Source organism: Aquarana catesbeiana, linkage group LG08 (assembly GCF_042186555.1).
Source record: "Aquarana catesbeiana isolate 2022-GZ linkage group LG08, ASM4218655v1, whole genome shotgun sequence".
Lineage (NCBI taxonomy): Eukaryota > Metazoa > Chordata > Amphibia > Anura > Ranidae > Aquarana > Aquarana catesbeiana.
In genome coordinates this window covers 98,632,379-98,648,960 of record NC_133331.1, presented here as the reverse complement: position 1 = coordinate 98,648,960, position 16,582 = coordinate 98,632,379, and positions in this window count along the sequence as shown.

Sequence of the window (16,582 nt, the reverse complement as noted above, 5' to 3'; positions counted from 1 at the left end):
GGTGGGGCATGGCATATGGCCACATGATTGGCTGTCACATGATCAGATCCGCAGGGCGAGCGCTCTTGACACAGCACTGCTGCCACCATTGCACGCTCGGCACCAAGGCCCGGCCCCAAGAGGCCGCATATTCGTGTGCACTCGCTGCCAAGAGGTTAATGCTGCTTTATTGTCTCCTGCTGCCTGCATCACAGAATGACACTAAATAAAAATGTCCTGTTTTCTATGTGCCTTCGTGGTGACTGGTGTTCTTCCAGGGTGGAAACATGTGAACAAGCCCTAAGAGTAACATCTGAAAATTTGTACAAGAAGAGATCACCAAGCTATTGTTCACACTCCAGATAAAGTTCTTAAACAACCACTGCGATCAATAAACTTCATATGGACTGTCAACAATAACATGGTGCTCTTTCCTTCTCCGAACATCGGTATGTGGCTGTGAATATCAGTCAGGTGGGAAATGTTCTGTTGATACCCAGTGTCACGTACCTGGTGGGTAGAGCCTGGTTTATGCAGAGGAAGGCCTCTCTTACATCTCTGACTCGGGGCCCCTGGTACAGTATACAGGTTGCGCAGGAGTGCAGAGTCACACAAGTGCCGGTAGAAGTGCAAGTTACTGGGTGGCTGGATGAGTAGTACGCCAGATGGCAGCGGATGTCCCGAGGGCAGGAACATACTGGTACTTGGACGTAGTTAGCCGAAGAGCAGGTCCCAGTGGCAGATGGGCAGGTGCTGGCAACTTGGTAGCTCCACAGGGACTGAAACATAAGCAAAATCAGACAAGCTGGGTCATACACAGAACGAACAGATCAGGTACAGATGCGGAGACAGGAGAATGGTCCATAGACAAGCCGGGGTTGATGGAGGCACAGAGCAGAAACAGCCAGGAGCAAGCTAGGTCAGTATTTCAAGAGAAAATACAGGTAACAGGGAACAGGACAATCACAGATTGCTGTAGACGAGACAGCACTGATCCTGGGTGCTGATCCAGCTTAAAAAGCCCAGTTGGCACCCTTATCTGTCATAGGATGCGCTGTTCACATTTGTGTGTCCATGTGCGTATTGGTGCGCATGCACATATACGTTCACACATTAGAACGCACTAACGCGCCTCTTCTTCCACATGACCAGTGTAGTCTAAATGTCCCCTTCATTCTTATCGCTGTTACCCACTTATACTCCAACCCATACCTTACCCACCTCAAATAATGAGACCACACTTATATTTTATGGAGTAAAATGGCCATAACAGCCTATTTTATTAAAACAAACCAACTAAATAACTCCAAACCACTATATATATATATATATATTATATATACTGTATATATAAATATAATAAACAATAACATAACCTGTTAACCCCAGTCTGATGGTCTCTGACGGTGACCCACCTTTTAACCACGTATAACCACATACCACACCAATGCACTGTGGGACCTTTTCCAAACTGATAGGCCTCCAGCTGTGACCGCTCGGAGACAACCCCTTCCCACAGTGCAACCATTCCAGTATTCCATCCACCGTTCAGGAATACACCGGAGGGGCACATACAAACGATGAGCCCCCCACCCCTTTTTGATCCCTCCGTTTACTGCCACCGTCAAAGACCACCAGAAGAACACCGCCACAGCCCGAAAGGGTGACAACCTTACCCTTGAGGGCACCTCCACACCCTCAGGGCCCGTTCTATCCCTTCCTGTAAACCCATAGCCATAAGTCAATCCCCACTTCAGAGAGACGAACTCCATCACTCCTCAAGTAGAGCCCCACATTTTTTCCAAGCTCTCTGTGCCTAATCACAATACCCCCATTCTGTGCCACGAACCTACCCACTACTTTGTTGATACGAGTCTTACTGATGCTCACCACAGATCTAGCCTAACGCCATGTCGTTCTAGCCACAATGTCAGACCACAGCAAAAAGGGGTACCCGGGAATTTTGCGCAAGTGCGTGAAATCGGATTTAATATCCGCGATCAGGTCCCTGACTGTCCGGATCCCCAAATCATTCCTCATGTATCACTAACACGTCAGGTGGTCTATCCAGCCTTACGTACCTCTCCACCTCCACCATCACTCTACCCCACCTCATCCCGGGTATCCCCAACCATCTCCGATAAGCCTCCCTCCTGGAAAATACCCAATTGCCTGCCATCCGGTCTTACGTCTCCTCTCCTGGCCCCCCAACAAACCTAGGAGTGCCCTATGATCCAGACAAGGCGTACTGAACCTCCATCTGAAACGACAAACAAATAACATAAAGGCAGCAACACACCTGTCAACTTAACACAACCATATCACAACATGCGAATCCCACATGCACCCTCCTTTTCCTGTAAACATCCAAGATAGTTTTTTTTTTTTTTTTATATCTATTCCACGGCCAAATGAGGCCTAATATAAGACCGAAATCTCCTCAAATCCCATCTTCCAATTCTGCGCACAGCCTCCTCATCCAACCCACATCTGGCAGCTTCTGTAGCCGCCCCTATGCGGAAGGAGTGTGAAGCGTACCCTGCCCCGTCCAACCCAGCTGCTTTACGACATTTCCTAAAAATTGATATGAACTGAAACTTTGACAAGTAGTACCCATCCTCATGCCTCAGGAATGGCCCTGCCCCATCTGTTCTAATCTTCGGAAATTCACGCACTGCCTCAACAGGGCACACCCTAGACCCAGGTAATGCGAACAGCGACACATCCACACCCTTACCCTGGTGATCAGTTTTTGACCTGCGCAGCCGCAAACACACTCTATCCACCTCCACCTGCACATCTTGCTCCCAACAGGCCCACTGCCAAACACTTCGATGGGCTAACCAACTCCCCTGTCCGAAAACCCCCAAAAATGCTAGCGAGAACACTGCTGTAAACAGCAATGCTTCATACCGCGATTTACATATTGAACCCAACATCGCACATACGGACCCCAGGTTCGCAAAAGTGACAGGCCGTCTCACATCCTTCCACATATGCTGTTTTCGATAACCCTTTATGGCCTGCTTCACCCAAAATCTTTTTTCCAGTCCTCCCCTCCCATTAATTTGAAAAGAAACGATAAGCCCGCCATTTTTTTATCGATGGAAGAGACCGAAAAAACATTTTTCAATGTTCCTAGCTACAAAATACAATACCAGTAACCGCCCGTCAGACCCCATTTTCCCAGCCCCTGCCTCCTGTACCAACCCTGACCATTCTTTCCATACCTTCGCGTAGGCTGACCAAGTGGACTCACTTAGACTGCCGAATCCATCCCGCGGTGACTCCAAGGGCAGCTCCCAAATCCAGTCCGGGCAAGGAACTCCTTCTTTTTGTGCACCCGGAGCCAGCTCCCTGAACTTGTTCCATTGAAATCGAGACAAGGAGTCAGCTAGCGAATTGTCGACACCCGGGATGTGCACCGCATAAATAAAATATTTAATCTCAAACACCTCAACACCAGTTTCCGCAAAAGCCGTATAACTGGTTGTGGTGACGCAGACATGCGATTGACCACCGTCACTACTCCCATGTTGTCACAATTTATTCTCAACTTTAGAATCTGGCATGCCTCCCCCCACAGTTCCAAAGCCAGCACCACTGGAAAAGTTCCAGTCGCACTAAATTCTTAAGGAACTCCGCCCTCTCCCAAGACTGCGGCCAGGGTTCCACGCTCCACTGCCCTTGGAAAAATGCACCATAGCCCGTGGAGCCTGCAGCATCTGTAACCAGCTCTACATCGAAATTACTCACCGGGCCAGACATCCACACCGCCCTGCCATTGTATGAGGCTAAAAACTCATACCACACCTTTAAATCCTCCCTGTGTTCCCCGGTCAGGCGAATAAAATGAGTCGGGGCCTTTACCCCCGCGGTGGCTGCCGACAGCCGTCGGCAATACCTGCCCCATGGGGATGATCCTGCAGGCAAAATTCAACTTACCCAGCAACGACTGCAGAGTCCTCAACTGAACTTTCCGCAGTCCGTGGATTTCCCGAATTTCCTTCTGCAAGTCCTCCAACTTACCTCTGGGCAATCGGCACTCCATCGCCATTGAGTCTATTACTATCCCCAAAAGCTAAGTTCAGCCGTTGGGCCTTCCGTTCTTTCTGCGGCCAATGGTATACCAAACTTGCCTGCGATGTGCTGCAACGTGGAAAGTAGAATCGCACACACAGAGGAAGCAGGGGGGCCTATACACAAAAAGTCATCCAAATAATGTATGACTAAACCTAAGCCGGAAACCTCCCTAATCACCCACTCCAAAAACGAGCTGAAAGCCGCGAACATGGCTTTTGGAAAAGATAAGTGGTGTATCACGCGGAACTTGTTCGGTTCCTTCTTGGGCACCACCCCCAATGGTGACACCACCAAATCCTGCCAGGGTTTGTTGGCAAAGGGCCCCCCCATGCGCCCCATGGCCACTTCTCTTCCCAATTTGTCCTCCACCACCCCCGGATGCTGTAAAGCAGATGTCAGATTCCTTGCCTTTGGCAGAACCATCGCCAACGAACACGGGTTCTTAAAACCGTCCTGAAACCCCGAAGCCAATAACTTTGCCGCTTCCCTGTCTGGATACTTACTTAGAAAAGGAAGCATCCTTTCCACCCTCACCGGCGTCGTCCCTCTTTTGAGCAGAGTCGCCGGCATGCTTCCCTCTCTTAAAACACCTGGACAATATATGGGCTCCCCCTCACCCAGAGCACTCGTGCTTGAACTTGTATGCTGCTCCAAATTTACAGGAGCCCTCATTGCACTGCCAGCATACTCCCCACTTCTTTCCGGCCGGCAGTCCTGAGGAATGTGTACCCCCGGCCTCCCCCTGAAAAAACTGAGGCGGGGCCCTCGCTGAAGACATAAGCCTCATCCAGAGGCTAATATCTTTATGATCCCAATGCAGAGACGGGCGGACTGCTCTGCGCTGTCTGAACTGCTCGTTGTATCTAAGCCAAGCAGTACCACCGTACACCCTATGTGCCTCTCCTATAGCGTCCATGTAACAGAACAAAGCCGAGCAATGCTCGGGGTTCTTCTCACCAATAACGCTCACCATAATGGCAAACGCTTGCAGCCAGTTAACAAATGTACACGGTATAAGCCTGTACCTCCTTCTTTCCTCGTTCTCCTTCTTGGAATCATCAGGTTTCACCCTGTCCAAGTTAATTTTTTCCAATGGCAGTAGCGAAAAATCTCCACATACTCGCCCTTGTAAATCTTATCCCGGACTTCCTGTTTTAGATGAGCTCCCAGCAGGCCCTCGAAGTAGAGGTATACCTCGCACTTTGCCGCGTTCGCAGTCCTGACCATATTGGTCCTCTCCGCCTTCTCCGTATCCCCTTTTTCCCCTGCCTTCTCGGTGACCACTCCTACCCCTGACTGCACGGGTATCGGAGCTGCCGGGGGCATCTCCACCCCAGATCCCCCAGTTCCTCCAACCACTGCCTCAAATCTACCTAACAACGCCCGCAGGCCCTCCAATAAATCCGTCAGCTGCGTACCGGACCCCGCACTGGCAGGCCTGTGCCCTGCCCCCTGCTGGCCCAGCGTATCCCCTCCTGACTGTATCAAAGGAACTGCTGGCCTAACCGTACCCGCAGCTACCACCCCTAACACATCCTGCAATGCATCAGACAAAGACAAATTAACCATTGACTTACCGGGCTGACCAGGAGCTCCCCCAACAGCTGCCGCATTGCTCTCCATCACTGGTACTAGTGGTTCCTCCTCCCCTGATGCTTTCCCTTCTGACCCCCTCGTCCTGTTCCAGGATGGGTGGCATAGCAAGCCCCCTGGGAGATGAGATCCCTAAGGCCGTGGTGCTTGGCAGTTGTGGGGCCCGCTTCACCCCCGAAATTCCTCCTTCTCCAGACCGGCATCACTGACCTGACCTGGCGATGTCCTGGCTGTCATGTGTTGTTCTTCCTCCGCCATCTTGTCCCACCGAGCGCTGTCCCGGTAGGCTCCGCCCCCTCACCGACTTCCCGATCTCCCGCTCCACCACCTCCGTGTCTCTGCTCGGCTCTCCGTCCCTCATCATCTCCCCCCTCTGATCGCTGTGTGCGGATGGGGATGCCGCCCTGCTTCCTGACCCACGATGTCCGTGCGGGGAACCGGCGCCATGTTGGCCCGTGGCCCCACCCACCGGATTAGGCAGGCGGCGTGTGGACCACCCAGGGCCTGCTGAAAGCTGTGGCTGATGCTGTTTTGCCGGGGGAAGCGATCGCTCCTCTGTCGGGCTTCTGGGGAGGCGAATGGGTCTAGATGCAGGCCCTGGTGAAAAGCACGCTGGAGGCCGCGACCTCCGCGATGGGACACCTCACCTGACGGGGATCCGTCTGCCTCATCCTCCATGAGCTCCGCGCCTGTCTCTGCAGCCACTCTGGTATTGCTTCAATCTCTGCCATCATGGAGGAGCAGTGAGAAAAACTGCCTCCTCCTGTAAGTTCATCTTCACACTGACCCTTTGCACCGCCCCCTCTAGAAATATAACCACTCCCCTTTGGCAAAAACTTCTTTCTTACCTTCCCCTTTCTTGCCACTCCCATTACTCCTTTCCACATTAACCCCATATGTGTCTCCCTTAGACACACTGTCATGCCAGGCCCTACACTATCCCTCCTTGCAGTCCTTTCGTTCCGGGCCTCACTGATTCGGGGATACAGGGATTTGTTTGCCGCTATTATTCTGTCTTCTGACAGAGCCTTCCCGACATCCAGCTATCTGTTTCATGTAACTAGTACAATAGCAATTTGCTGGCTATTGATGTTCCTATAAGAAAGACTACTGAGAAAGAGAAAGTATCAAGGAATGGCGCCCAACTGGTGGCAGAGGTGGATTAGCCCTAAGGTACCTGTCTTAACCGAGGTTTTGGCTTTACTACTAATTTAAAGTGGTTATAAAGCCTGTACCAAAAGAAGAAATTTTGCTCATAGGACTTTTGTGGGTTGTGCTAAATACAGATTGATTCCAATATAGTAAAAATACAAATGTATTACATATTAGAGGTAAATTCAAACATATTGGACAAATGTATGTCAAAATACAAAGATACAATGTACATGTATTTTTGTAGAATTATACAGTGGGGACGGAAAGTATTCAGACCCCCTTAATTTTTTCACTCTTTGTTATATTGCAGCCATTTGCTAAAATCATTTAAGTTCATTTTTTTCCCCTATTAATGTACACACAGCGTGCCATATTGACAGAAAAACACAGAATTGTGGACATTTTTGCAGATTTATTAAAAAAGAAAAACTGAAATATCACATGGTCCTAAGTATTCAGACCCTTTGCTCAGTATTTAGTAGAAGCACCCTTTTGATCTAATACAGCCATGAGTCTTTTTGGGAATGATGCAACAAGTTTTTCACACCTGGATTTAGGGATCCTCTGCCATTCCTCCTTGCAGATCCTCTCCAGTTCTGTCAGGTTGGATGGTAAACGTTGGTGGACAGCCATTTTTAGGTCTCTCCAGAGATGCTCAATTGGGTTTAAGTCAGGGTTCTTGCTGGGCCATTCAAGAACAGTCACGGAGTTGTTGTGAAGCCACTCCTTCGTTATTTTAGCTGTGTGCTTAGGGTCATTGTCTTGTTGGAAGGTAAACCTTCGGCCCAGTCTGAGGTCCTGTCAAGTATCACACCCAGATGGAATATGGTTCTCAGAGTAAGCCCCGTCCGGGAGCTGATAGAGGGGAAGACCCGGGCTGAGACATACAACAGATGCCAAGACAACAAAATATATAAAGCCTCAACATTTTTACCTTGATGCATTCCCTGTATTGCTGCATGCCCCCATAGAGACTGCTGATTACTGTGGTTCACCTGACACCCTGCCCAGTCAGACATCTATCCCTCAATCACTCAGAGACATAGAACAGTCCATAAGCTTTGTTTGTTTTTTTATTTTATTGAGGGGATTAACTTGGATGGGTAAAGAATAGATGCCCAGAATGATTTGGCATAACTTGCTTGGAACTTCTATATAGACGCCAGTCTTCTCTCCAGCACAAACACTTCCGTAAGACCTCTTTTCCAATTATTCCTCCAGCACTTCACTTGCTGCAAAATGCTACTCCTCCAGCACTTCACTTGCTGCAGACTGTTACTCCTCTTCCAGACTAGCTAGCACCACATGGTTAGGCCTGACACCAACTCAGCAAGGCCGTTTTGAAATTTGCCCTTTGCAGGCAGGGGCCATGGGCCCCTATAGTGTAGAAAGTTCTTGGTGCTAACTGTCCTCCTCCCAGCTACTGATCCCAGATAGCTCTCTTCAGGCCCTGCCAGCCAGATGGGCTGCAATGATCTCTCTCCTCTCTCCTCTGTCCTTCCCACAGTCCACTCCGCTGGTTCTGCACCCATCTCAAACTGCAAACTCTCAGTTCTCTCAGGCGTGCCTCCCCAGACCTCCCGACTGTGCTTCACTCACCAGCTCTCCATTCTGTGACCAGTTGTCCTCCCTGGAGACTCTTTGCAGTGTTCTCTTCCTCTGTCCTCTCTTTGCTCTCTCTTGTGCCTCTCTCCCAGGATCTCTTCTCTCCTCCTGGTGAACCCGAGTCCAGGCCCAAGGTAATCCCCCACCCCAGAATGCTCTCAGGCTTAGCTGGGGCAGCGGAAGTCCCAGCTGCTGTCAGTCAAATCCTATGACAAGACAGCAGAGACGAAGCCGAGCCACGCTGTCTTTGTCTATGGATGCGTGCAGTGTGGCTCAGGTTCGAGCATGCATGAGTGCCACCATAGCAAGTGGCCTGCTATGGGGGCACTTAAAGAACAAGAGGAGCCAGGAGCGCCAGCGAGGGAACCGAGAAGAGGAGGTTCAGAGCTGCTTTATGTAATGCCATTGCAAAGAGCAGGTAAGTATAACATGTTTGTCAATAAAAAAAGACTTTTACAATCACTTTAGGAGTTTCTGATATTTCTGCTAAATTTAGCAGAAGATCTTTACTATATGCAAATGTCCTACTAATGTATCGATATGCAATATTGTACAAACCCCTATGTACATTTGTAAAAGTTTACAGAATTCTGAATTTTATGGTCAGATTGGGAATGCGCATAAGTGGAGCTCCTGGCTGAGTCTTCACAGCAAAAGCTGGTCAGTCGGGGTGGATTTTCCTGGCCATTTACTACTGTTTTCCATGCCTGCTGTTTCCTAATATCTTAAGGCAGCTTAAAGGATATGTAGAGCTTAGTTTTTTTTGTTTTTTTTTTATAACAAATATGTCATACTTACCTCCTCTGTGCAGTTGGTTTTGCACAGAGTGGCCCTGATCCTCCTCTTTTGGGTCCCTCAGCGGCGCTCCTGGCTTCTCCTCTTCTCGAGTGTCCCGTTGGAGAGCTGATCTCCCTCGGGGCACTAATGCGGGGGCGCTCCCTTGTCCTGCTGCTGCGTCAATTGACACAGACAGCAGGACTTGGCACCGCCCCCCGGCTCCCGCAGCATTGGATTTGATTGACAGCAAGGGGAGCCAATGGCTGCGCTGCTATCAATCTATCCAATCAGGACCCGAGACACCAGCTGGAGCTGGTGTTCTTGTCCCTGTCACTGGAAAGACCAGTTCAGGTAAGTAAAATGGGGGCTCTGGAGGGGCTGCTGCATCACAGGAGGTTTTTCAGCTTAATGCATAGAATGTATTAAGGTGAAAAACCTTGAGGGTTTACAACCCCTTTAAAGTTCATCCAGGAAAGATACTGTAAAGTTGCTCATTGTGGCTTTTTTCCTGCCAGAGTTTAAAGTGCTACTTTTGCTTCATAGCATTATTATACAGGATAGCGCCAACAGTTTACGCAGCGCTTTACAATATAAAGGGGGACAATACAATTACAATACAATTCAATACAGAAGGAACAGAAGGGCCCTGCTCATGGAACTTACAATCTAAAGGGATGGGGAGGTGATACAAAAGGTAAGCATTTACAACATAGTCATGTAGGGATGGCACTGGGGTACGATACAGCTTTTGCAACATGTAAAATGTTTTCAACAGCATTTTCCTCTGAAGGGAAATTTGCTTCAGACAACATAGATCAATATAAATAATAATCAGTCAAATTTATTAAAACATTTACAAAAACGTGGTTGCACTTTCAGTGCTAGGATGTCTGCTTGTCTTGTTTTAAAAACACACATACCAATGATTTGTTCTAACTCATAAGAACATTTGGGGTTATTTACTAAAGGAAAATCCACTTTGCACTGCAAGTGCACTTGAAAGTGCACTAAAAGTGCACTTGGAAGTAAAGTCACTGTAGATCCGAGGGGGACATGCAAGGAAAACAAAAAACAGCATTTTAGCTTGCACATGATTGGATGATAAAATAAGCAGAGCTTCCACTCATTTCAGATCTACCCCTTATATTTAGGGTGACTGCACTTCCAAGTGCACTTGCAGTGCAAAGTGGATTTGCCTTTCGTAAATAACCCCCATTGTCTACAATACAAATAAGGGTGTCATGAAAAAAATCTGAAGGGCTGATGGCTTTGGAAAAATGTTGTAAGAAAAGTTTTTTTTTGTGCAACAATTTAAATACTAATACTAAGGGGGGAAAAAAAAAACAAGAATAGAAAAGTTATTCTAGAGAATTATAGCTAGGAATGTATACAATTTAGAGTGGAAAAGTTTCACATGTTCAGCTTATAACCCTCAGCAATTTTTTTTAACCTTATGATAACAAAACATTAGCAAGCATACTGCAGAAAACAATACAAGGAGTAGATCTGTAACTGACACAGTACAATAGCCATTGTAGCCAATTTAAATATACAGTACCTTGTATTTGTCTTACTTCAGTTATTTCTAATTGGATGCTACGGGTTACTGCATGTTACACTCCTTGCACTGAATAAGGTATATAGTGTTTCTACATAGATTATATTTTCAAAAGTATTGAGACACCTGCCTTTAAACGCACATGAACTTTAAGCCCGGGTTCACACCTATGCGAATTAGATGCGGCTTACACCGCATCTAATTCGCAGGACATTTTAAAATACATTCATATGAATGTATCTGGTTCACATATGTGCGTTGCATTCGCACTGCGCATTGCACAAAAAACGTGTGCGTTTTTTGGGCATTGCGGTGCGAACTACAAGCCTATTATCTCCTATGGGAACGCATCTGATTCGCAGATGCATTGCGTTCTGAACAAGGATTTTCTCTTTCTCCTCACTACACCTCCCCCTCTCCCCCCCCCCCTCCCTCCCCCTCTCCCTGCTCTCTAATCCTGAGCAAAAACGCAATGAATCCGTTGAACAGGAGATTGTTATCTCCCCAGTGAAACCTGAGCTTCAATTCGCACCGCACATGTGTGAAACCAGGCTAATGGCATCCCAGTCTTGGTCAGTTCAAAATTGAGTTGGCCCACCCTTTACAGCTATAACATCTTCAACTCTTTTGGGAAGGTTGTCCACAGGGTTTAGGAATGTGTCTATGTGAATGTTTGATCATTCTTCCAGAAGCGCATTTGTAAGGTCAGGCACTGATGTGGACGAGAATGTCTGGCTCGCAATCTCTGCTCTTATTCATCCCAAAGGTGTATTATCGGGTTGAAGTAATGACTGTTTACCCCATCCTCCGGGTCGTTTATGAACAAATTAAACAGGATTGGTCCCAGCACAGAACCCTGCGGGACCCCTCTACCCACCCCTGACCATTCCGAGTACTCCCCATTTATCACCACCCTCTGAACTCGCCCTTGTAGCCAGTTTTCAATTCATGTACTCACCCTATGGTCCATGCCAACGGACCTTTATTTGTACAGTAAACGTTTATGGGGAACTGTGTCAAATGCTTTTGCAAAATCCAGATACACCACGTCTACGAGCCTTCCTTTATCTAGATGGCAACTTGCCTCCTCATAGAAGGTGGTGAGTTGCACCTCATAGAAGGTGGTGAGTCACACCAGCTCCCTCAGCTAGACTCCAGAACCGGCATATAAAAACAGCAAAACCCTCTCCTAATACCGGCAGCCTCTCCCCTCTCCATATATCTATCTATCTATCTATCTATCTATCTATCTATCTATCTATCTATCTATCTATCTATCTATCTATCTATCTATCTATATATCTCCATGTGTATAACTCTATAGAATTACCTTTATCTTATATGCACACATGCATGGTGCATATTGTTCTTCTTCTTATTTTTATCCATCATCCCTAGTACACATATTTGTTACTTAGTCATATATTAACCCTGCTGTAATTTACCCTTACTTTTACTGTTTTAAATGATTTATATTTAAAATAATTAATTTTTTATCTACATTCACCTACTATTCATTTCAAGATAGATGTCGCCATGATCGACGGCGACATCTATCGGCGGGGGATCGAGGCCATCTCTGCTGACTCACACTGCCGAATCCACACCATGGATGTCGGGACTGATCCAGGAGTTGCCCCCCCCCCCCCCCCCCCCGTAGCTGTTCTCTTCTTACTAACTTGTAAGTGTGGATAACTTGTTATTGTCATAATTAAATAACTGCACTCAGAGGCGCTTTTCTTTCGTTCTTTTTCATGTTTACTAGAGAGCTGACTTCGCTCACCTGGAAAGCTTGCCCTCAGCGCTGGTCCTCACACAGAGACATTTAAGTTATTACAATTCAATCCTCTTTTTTACAAAGTTTATTGCTATGGTCTGGCTATTGCTATGGACTACCGTTAACATTCTTCTGCAGTTATAGCCTTGCTCATAATTTTCAGCCTATCGATTGATTTTATATTAATTTTATAGTGCATGTTCTATTATGTCCTGAGCGCTCGCACGTATTTGTATATATATCTCCCCTCACACCCAGCCACAACATTGACCGGTTTGTACGGAGCGCTCGACATGGCCGCAAATCGAGGCCCCGGCTTCGGCCTGCACGGATCCCCTTACAGAGATGGTGCCTGACATGGAGATAAGCGGTGGCCCGGCCCCACAACGCTATGATGACCATCACACAGAGCTTATTGCCCAGGCTGTGGCAGCTCTCCTCTTCCCCATGATCACAGCATCTGTGGAGAAGGCAGTCAGCGCAGACATGTAGCAGCTTGAGGCCCAGCTAGGGGAACATACCTCCAGATTGAATGAGGCTGAATACAGCATAGCCATCATTGAAGAGGAACTCTACCAGGCACAATCCACAGAACAAGCCCAAGACAAGACGAACAAATATATCCTAGAGAAATTGGACAATTTAGAAAATAGATCCAGAAGGAGTAACCTGCGTTTTGTGTGTATCCTAGAATCATTACAACCTTCAGCCCTCATGGATCTCTGCGCGAGATGCATACCCGAAGCACTAGGCCTCCCAGGCCCCTGCATCGTGGAACGTGCCCACCGTATGGGAACCTTCAATCCTGATCGCAAATTGCCACGACCAATTATTGCAAAATATCTGAACTACTCAGACAAAGCTTTCATCCTGTAGAAGTACAGGCAATCCACATCTCTTCAGATCAATGGAATAAAGGTCCTGATCTTCGCAGATTACTCCATAGAAGTGTCTAAGAAAAGGAAAGCATTTCAACAAATATGCACGGAGCCACACCAGCAACAACTCAAATTTACCTTGGCCTTTCCAGCTACTCTCCGGCTCAAAGCCCCCAGTGTTGACCAGCTCTCCTTTCATGAACCATCTGAGGTGGAAGCCTTCCTAAGATCACTACACACGGGTCCACACCTCAGCCCCACATCCAGAACGGCTCCCATGAACCGTGCTCTGGACCAAAGGAGCCCAAGCAAAGACTCCCCAAAGCAATTCAGAGCCTCTGGAGCGGATCATCGTTGCTCCACACCTCAGTGAGAGAACTCAAAGGCACTACAGCCTCTTTTACCAATGCTCCTCAGCCGGCCAAGTTGATCATCCCGGGCTGAGATGGCTCCCACCTAACTCTCTCTCTGCTTTGTTCTCTATTCCTCATCATACACTCCATATACTGGTAGGCCGACATACACCACCCTGGGAGCTGGACTACACAGTGAGTTCCATGCGGAAAAAAGTGAAGTTTCACATTACTGTTTTATTGTTTCTACACGTTACTCCCTGCCTTTTGAATCCCTCCTTTCCCCACGTATTCCCTTTTTGTAGCTCATTTGCACCAACAGACCCTAGCTCAATACTCTCATATAGCATAGACTCCTACATATCCCCGATGGTATTCACAGCTCATCTACACATGATCTTCCAAGCAATCCATACAATGCCGGCATATGACCCCCCCGGTATGAAAATAGTCTCCTGGAATGTGAAAGCGCTTCGTTCCCCTTCCAAGAGAATGAAAGTTCTTCGCCATCTCAAAAGGCTTAGGACCGACATTGCCCTACTCCAAGAAACCCACCTCTCCACCCCAGACTTCCAACGCATGAAAAAACTCTGGGGGGGCACGGTCCTAGGCTCTGAATCAAATGGCCGCAAGGCAGGGGTTCTTATACTCATACATAAAGACCTTCCCTGCATGGTCTTCTCTGTTGACTCGGACTCTCAGGGATGCTTTTTATCTGCACATGTTCAAATAGGGACCAGAGATTTAATAATCTCAAACATTTACGTACCCAACAACCCCGCTAAACAATTTTTTTGCAAACTATCGCCCTGGCTCCTTCGTGACCCACACCTTCCACACATAATCGGCGGGGACCTTAACACTACTCTACACCTAATTGACGACAGATCGTCTCTCAAACACCCTCGATCCCTCCAAGACCCAGTGCTCCGACACTTCTAGCCTCCACGATGGAATCCCTCCATCTTCACGACATTTGGCGCCTCCACCACCCAGCTGACAGAGAGTACACATTCTACTCCAACCCCCATAATGTCTTCACTAGAATTGACTACCTTTTCTGCTCAGACAACCTTGTCCCACTGATATCTGCCGCTGACATCCACGACATTGCTATATCCAATCTCACACCTATTTCAGCAACGCTTGATAACCCTGACCTACACCAAAGTCCCAAACTATGGCGATTCCCCTCCTACCTTCAAAATAATTGTACATGGAAACGCATGGTCTGAATACACCTCAAAGTGTTTCAAAAGAAACACACTTAAAAATTACAAAACGGCCAGCTCCCAACTGCACCAAGCTCAACGCTCCCTGTATATGGACCACTTCCCTGACAATAGGAAGACACGGCAGGTAGCTAAGCAATTCTTTGATATTTGGGCTGAAACCTTGTCTTAGATGCCTTAGATGCTGGGGACCCCCCCTCTCTCTTGTTCCCGTGCTGCCCAAATCACTGTCAGCACGGCATTACTCCGCACGGACATCTCTGGCAGTAGCGCTAACATGATCCTTTGAACCAGTGCCCTCTACTGGCCACAGCGGAGCGGGCCAGTGGAGTGATCTGTTCACCTCACCCGGATGCTCTTGGTATCTGCGATCCCCAGTGTGATCAGCTGATCCCCCGGCCGAGAGCAAGAAACAACTCCTGCATGCGGGTTTATCTCAGCGAACTGGATTCACACAGGCTTGACTCATGAAGGGGAGCTGCTGCTTGAACCACATAGTTACAGGAAGGGTAAGAATTTGATAAGGACTAGCTCTATCCTTTGATGTATGTCTCTATACCTACCCATTCCGCTTAGATCACCTGGCTGCTCAGCGACTCATAAAGACATAGTGACGATCTTTACGCTATCAGTTTTCAAGCACTATCAGCAACCAGCTAATGTTACCTGATCAAGCACACCTTTATCTACTCCCTCCAAAGGGACGATCATATTCCATTTATACTACATGACTGTGCATTGAGTTTGGGTCTACACAGGCAGGACTATCCCTGTGATATCATTATCTATGATAATTAGCCACATGGTATCTATACATCCCATTTGTTTACACCATAGCGTGCATGAATGATCAGTCAAATCCTGACAAGGGCACACATACCCCCAGCTATTATTGGGATACATCACAGGAGCTTTGCACACTAAGGTGGACACTGTCCTTTATTACTTCTGCAGGAATTTCAAGCACTATTACATCAGCTCCATGCACGCACTGGCAGGATCATTATTGTGATTTTTTTTACTGTCCCAGATCTAACAGCTGCATTATCCTTCAATTTTATATCCCAATCGTGACTAGGCTATGTTCACATAATACCACCAAGCCCAGGACTGGGCATATCTACTTTTAGTCACTACTGGAGACACATTACTAGCCGTTCAGGTGGACTTTTGAATTTTTCCTTTCAATATAGGCTTGCAGGTGTGTTTCACGGCTTCCACACAGAGACTGAGGGGGAGGGGTGGTCTACCAGCGTTCTGTTTTTATCATTGAACGTTGTTTTATGTACACAGTCTTTTATTGTTATTTGCTTTGCACAACTCATAGATATCACGGAGGAACGGATCCCACCTGTGTGGCCACCTTCCACACATGTGGGTTCCCCCCCTCCTTTTTTAACTCATGTTCAAATAATTTTTTCAATAAAGTTTTTTTCATTGATCATACAACGTGGTGGCTTCTCCCCTTTGTTGGCTATCTTGGGGCCGGTGTGGTCCCTCCCTTTTTTTCCTTGTTTCTATTGCATCCCTTTTGCTACATGGGAGGTAGCCCGTTATATGCACGAATCGTTTTGAAAAAATGCATTTTTTTC